The following is a 5,986-nucleotide window of genomic DNA, read 5'->3' as shown; positions in this document are numbered from 1 at the left end:
CCCTAGGCGGAAGAAGACAGGGGATCAAGGTCACTGCCTAGGAGGTTAGGGTGGGGGCTGCCCCTCGCGCGTGGGGCGCCGTAGTAACTGCGGGTAACGAGCGCTTCCGGCGCGTTGGCCGCTAAATATAACATGCTGAGCGCATCTTCTCCTTTAATCCCGCCCCTCCCCCTCTCCTGCGGTGGCGTTCCGTGTCCCTTAAAATAAATCCCAGCCGCGCCACCAGGGCCTCCGAGCCCCGCCTGACCTGGCCTGCTTGCCGCCTTGTCCAGCTCCGGCTGGAGGCGTCTCAGTGAACTGGGGAACGGGTCGCCCCTCCTGTTCGTTAGACCCCTCTTCCCTGCATAGCCCTGTACTCCATGGGTGGTTACGTCTGCACTTGCTTTTTTTTTTTTTTGGTCTGTCTCGACATCAAATCAGAGGCCAGTATTGGGTCGTGTAAAAGCTTAATGAGTGGTGACCAGCATTTTATAAAAACGAAACAGAATGAGGCGGAGAGCATCTCAGGGAGAGTGCTCTGGCCCTGGGAACCGTTTATTTCAGGTACACGTATCTAAGTGGGTACTTGACCAAGATGTAAAGTGCGTTGCTTGCGGTAAGTGCCCAATGAAAACGTGAGAGCCACCGCAGTGAACCGTGCACATCGGCTCTGACTCCCCATATTACAGAAGAAACCGAGCCTCGGCATGGGAGGGCTACGCGGCCCGCAGGTTGCAGATGCCACAGACTCCTGCCCTTGTGAACCCCCTGGTCCCACAGGCACCCCGCAACAGAACAGTATTAGGTTGGAGAAAAGGGAGCAGAGAGGAAACAGAAGACAAGATAAAGAAGTCTTCAAAGTTTAACTGCTGAGATTTAGCTGTGCTTCTCTGCTCCTGGAAGTGCACTGGTGAAGTGACCCCTGGGCTAGTCCAGCTCCAGTAAGGTCTCCAGGCCTCGAGGCATCTGCCCAAAGGCGTGACACAGGGCGCTCCCTCAGCACAGCACAGTCTTCCCCAGGGCGTGCCTGTGTGCCACAGTGCCCCCAGGTCTCCTGAGCACCTCAGTGACCATACAGCCTAGGGTCCCCTGTGCAGCTGATGCCCCCCCGGCCACTATCCAAGGTCCAGAACATGACTTGCCCCAGGTCACAGGTTCTGTGGCTCACACATCTCGCCACAGCTGTGTGTGTGCAGGGCCGCTGGAGGGGGGGTGGTGGTGCGGAGGGGTGGGGGCTGCGTTCACCATCAGGAGCCGACTCAGCCGTGGAAAGGGGGCTAGGTCATGAGCTCCAGGGTCAGGGCAGGGGCAGTGCCCGAGACCTCAGAGAGACAACTGGGCTCCCAGTGTGCAGCCGGCTGGTTCCCAGAGGACGTCAGTCACTGCAAATGGCAGGGCAGAGCCTAAAAATACACGTGGCGCACAGGTCCAGGAAGGCTGGCTGTGCCATTCATTCCTTGGCATCCTGCCCACAGTGGAGGGCACTTGCAAAAGGACTGAGAGGGGGAGCAGTTGTGTGGGGCCTACACGTATCTCAGAAGTCTATTAGTGTGGTCTGTTTCTCAAGTGATGACACACCCCTCCAGCCCCACCACCCTAAATAGTGGTCCACAGTGCCCACCTGCTCAGTCATCACCAAGCCTTAGGCTCCCAAGCCTGGGGATGTAGTGCGTGCTAAGTCACTTCAGTCGTGTCTGACTCTTTGCGACCCTGTGGACTGTATCCTGCCAGGCTCCTCTGTCCATGGGATTCTCCTGGCAGGAATACTGGAGTGGGTTGCTGTTTCCTCTTCCAGGGGATCTTCCCAACCCAGGGATCGAATCCACATCTCATGTCTCCTGCATTGGCAGATGGGTTCTTTACCACTTGGGCTACCTGGGAAGCCTGGGATGTAGAGAGAGGAGCTTAGAACCCAGAAGACTCTGGGTGGATTGGACTCCCTACCTCAGTTTCTCCTTTTGCCAGATGGAAATGACAGCTGTCCTGCTCCTCTCACTGGGAGCATGTGAGGACCCCAGAAAATAATGTTTGTGATGGGCTTTTGATAGGTGCTGGGGCTCTGCAGAAGCGGCTGGCTAGGTTTCCACTGCACCCACGAGCCACACACTAAGCCCTGGTGTTTGGAGGAGAGCGTCCCTTATTAAGGGCTTCCCAGGTGGCGCTAGTGGTAAAGAACCTGCCTGCCAATGCCCAAGAGATGCAGGTTTGATCCCTGGGTCAGGAAGATCCCCTGGAAAATGGTGTGGCAACCCACTCCAGTATTCTTGCCTAGAGAATCCCATGGACAGAGGAACCTGATGGGCTACAGTCCATAGGGTTGCAAAGAATCAGACACGACTGAAGAAACTCAGCATGCTCACACACATGTCCCTTACTAAGGACGAATGTGAAGCTACACAGAACCCTGTGTAGCCTGTGTCCTGCAGCAGGTGAGGGGCAAGTTGCCATAGAAAACCACTTTGTGACTGATAGGCAACTGAAAAAGAATGCCTGGCCTGGCCACTGACCTCACAGGTATTATGGCTTAGTAGGGGCTTCCCTGGTGGCTCAGCGGTAAAGAAGCTACCTGCAATATAGAAGCCACAGGAGACACAAGTTCAATCCTTGGTTGGGATGATTCCCCTGAGGAGGTCATGACAACCCACTCCATTATTCTTGCCTGGAGAATCCCATGGACAAAGGAGCCTGGAGAGCAGCAGTCCATGGAGTCACAGAGTCAGATAGGACTGAAGTGACTTAGCACGCATGCACATGGCTTAGTAGCAGCAAAACAGAACAGATGAGTTCTTAGTAATAGATAGGTGGTCACAGATAAAGCAGGAATCGAGTCTATGGTCTGAAGCTGGGAATGTGCCAGCAAGGCAGGACCTTGCCTGTCCCCTCCTCTCCTCCAGGACCTGATATGCACGCATGGGAAGGGTAGATGTCCACCCTCTGAGAGGGAGACATTGCTCAGAGAGAGTGAGGAGCCAGGAGGGGGCTGAGGAGTTAGGTGGACTGGGTCAGGGGCAGGGGGCTGGCTTTGGGAGTTTTCCAGTCTTACTGGGAGTCTTCCAGGCAGTCTTCCAGGGGTTGGGAAGCCTCGGACAGGTGTGCTCAGGGCCTCTGTGGTCTGGGAGTAAAGACAAGAGGAGCAGGGTTGATCCTGCACAGCCAGGCGTCCTCCTCAAGTTCTCATCTCTGTGAATCCAGTGGAAGTGCATTCCCTGCCCTGGGGCCTGCAGGACTATTTTCCCTGGAGGCTCCCAGAGCTCTGGTGGGTTGAGGTTCATTCATCTTTGGATGTCCCCTGCCCTCCTTTCCCTTCTCCTTCATCCCTTCCTTCCTCTTCCATCTCCCTCTCCTTCCCTCCCCCCACCCCTTCCCCATCTCCTCTCTTCCTCTCGCAGCCTACCACCTACCCAGCTGAGTCTCCTGGTGATGAGGCATGCTGTGGGGAGTAAACAGAAGTGTATTTGGGGACTTCCCTTGTGGTCCAGTGGCTAAGACACTGTGCTCCCAATGCAGGAAGCAGAGGTTCAATTCCTGGTCAAGGAATTATATTCCACAAGTTGCAACTTAGAGTTCACATAACCCAGTGAAGGTTGAAGATCCCTCATGCTGCAGCTAAGACCCAGTGCAGCCAAATAATGTGTTAAGAAGCAGACCTAGCTAAGCAGCCTTGGCCTGCCTTTCTAGGTCCAGCTGGGTGGGACAGTGAGCAGAGTTGAGACCCTGGCAGACCCAGACACTTGGTCCCTGAGTATCAACTGGCTTCCCTGGTGGCCCAGTGGTTGGGAGTCCACCTGCCAGTGCAGGGGACACGGATTTGATTCCTGGTTTGAGAGGATTCAACATGCCTCAGAGCAACTAAGCTCGTGCGGCACAGCTGCTGAAGCCTGCGTGCCTGGAGCCTCTTCTCGGTCACAAGAGAAGCCCTCGTGCACTGCAACTAAAAAAAGCGCGCACAAAGCAATGAAAACTCAGTGCAACCAAAAATAAATCTAAAAAAAGACAGCAAACTTGGAAAAAAAAAAAAAGAGCCCAGGAACGACTAAGGGGGCACATCCCAGGAGCCCTTAGCCACCCTCACCACCCAGGGCCGGTCAGGCAGACCTGGCTGTGTTCTCCTAACCTCTCCGACTCCAGCATTCTAGTGAAAAGTGGGGACTGGGTTGTGGCTCATGGTCTGAGGATGGAAAGTGTGAGCACCAGGCCAGCAAGCAGGAGGGATCCTCGTAACACCTCATCCGGGGTCACCCCCATCTGCTTGCATGCTCAGAGCCTCCCTGAGAAGGGTGATAGAAAGGGTTGTTAGGGACCAGGGCCCACCATGCACACAAGGAGGGTGGAAGGAGGTTGAGGTCCCCGGGCCCCCTGCATCAGCAGCTGGGCCCACCCTACCCATCCCACAAGGCACCCCCACCTCTTCCATACACCTGGGCTCCCTCACAACCTCAAGGAAGAAGAGGTGTCCAGGCCGGAGAAGTCAGTGGTGAGCGTTTGACTCCTGAGAGCAGGTTGAGAGGAAGACAGGTTTCAGAGAGGAGAGGGAACTTGCCCAGAAGCAGAGCCCTGAGGCACCATTCCTGGTGCCTCCCACCTCACCTCCTTCCTTGTGCCCTGGGCATCTCCTGCCCACATTCTTCTGGGGTAGTGAGCCACCGGCCACAGTGGTGGGCAGGCCTACGGTTCAGGTGACCTGTCCCCACCCCCTAAGAGCCCCCATGCCAGGCTCTGGGTCCAGCGCAGGTTTGGCACGAGGCACATGCACCATTGTTGTTTGTCCGGCTCAGCTTGTAGGGAGCCTGCCAGTGCTCCATGCCAGCCACCCAGCCCTGGCCTCCTGGTGGTTCCCAAGGGGAGCTCAGAAAAGGGATGTGGGCAGTGGGGCAGGGGGCTGTAGGGAGGGTCCTCTGTGTTCCCCTGAGCACATGGCAAGGGGTGTTTTTATTTATCAGTAGGTCTCTAAGGGCCCAATGGTGATGCATGTGTCTGTCTAGCAGCAGATGCTCTGGAGCAATCTCACAGCAGAGCTGGTGACTGCTGGCAGGAGATTGGGTCAGTCTGGGCACCACACGTAAGCAGACCATGGTCGCATAGACGGGGCCGTGAGAGAAAGAGACTCAAAGGACCCATGCTCTGATCCTCTGTATGGAGTCACAGGCCTGCACGATGCACACAGGCTGTTGGAGGTCAGGATGGGGTCCCCCAGCCTAGGGGGTGCCTAATGATGATGAACCCAGCCTGGGCTAGATGTTCAGCCAGGGTCACAGGCTAGTAAGTGGCCGGGCTGGGGTTCTGATCTGAGCCTCCAGCTTCTGAATGTACACTCTGCCTCCTGGCGTTCCCTGTTCAGCCCCCCGGGGAGAGACCAGATGCCCTCTCCTCACTCAAGGAAACCTCGCTGTGCCTGTGCCCAGGGCAGGCTGTCCTGAGCTGAAGCTTGGAGGGGGGGTGGGGGGAGGGCATTCCTTCATCTTCCCTCTCTTGACCCCATGCAGAGAGTGCAGGATGCCGGCCCAGGACGTTGCCACAGTAACCCAGAGACCTCCTGGGAGCGTCCTAGAATGTGAACGCCTGTCAACTCCAAGGCTGGACGCCTGCTTTTCTTTGCACCTGCTGATGATACATGAGTGCGGGCGTGACACAACTGCAGCTCCAGGAATGAAGTCGTGTAAATAAGCAGTAGAGGGCTTCCCAGGTGGCTCATTGGTAAAGAATCCACCTGCCAATGCAGAGGATGGGGGTGGGGTTTGATCCCTGGACTGGAAGATCCCCTGGAGAAGGGAATGGCAATCTACTCCAGTATTCTTGCCTGGAGGCAAGAGGTGCCTGGCAGGCTAGAGTCCATGGGGTTGCCAAGAGTCACTAGACAGCGCAACTGAGCACATGTGCAGAGACGGTCCGGCCCCTGAAGCCTGTGGTCACTGCAGGGCTCGGGAGCCAAGCCGAGGGCTTCTCGGCTGTGTGCTGACACCCTTACCCAGCGAGGGGCTGGAGTGTGGATGGGGAGCATCCTGCCGGG

Source organism: Bison bison, unplaced genomic scaffold, assembly GCF_000754665.1.
Source record: "Bison bison bison isolate TAMUID 2011002044 unplaced genomic scaffold, Bison_UMD1.0 scf7180017864167, whole genome shotgun sequence".
Classification (NCBI taxonomy): Eukaryota; Metazoa; Chordata; class Mammalia; order Artiodactyla; family Bovidae; genus Bison; species Bison bison.
Note: the sequence above shows the minus strand (reverse complement) of the source record.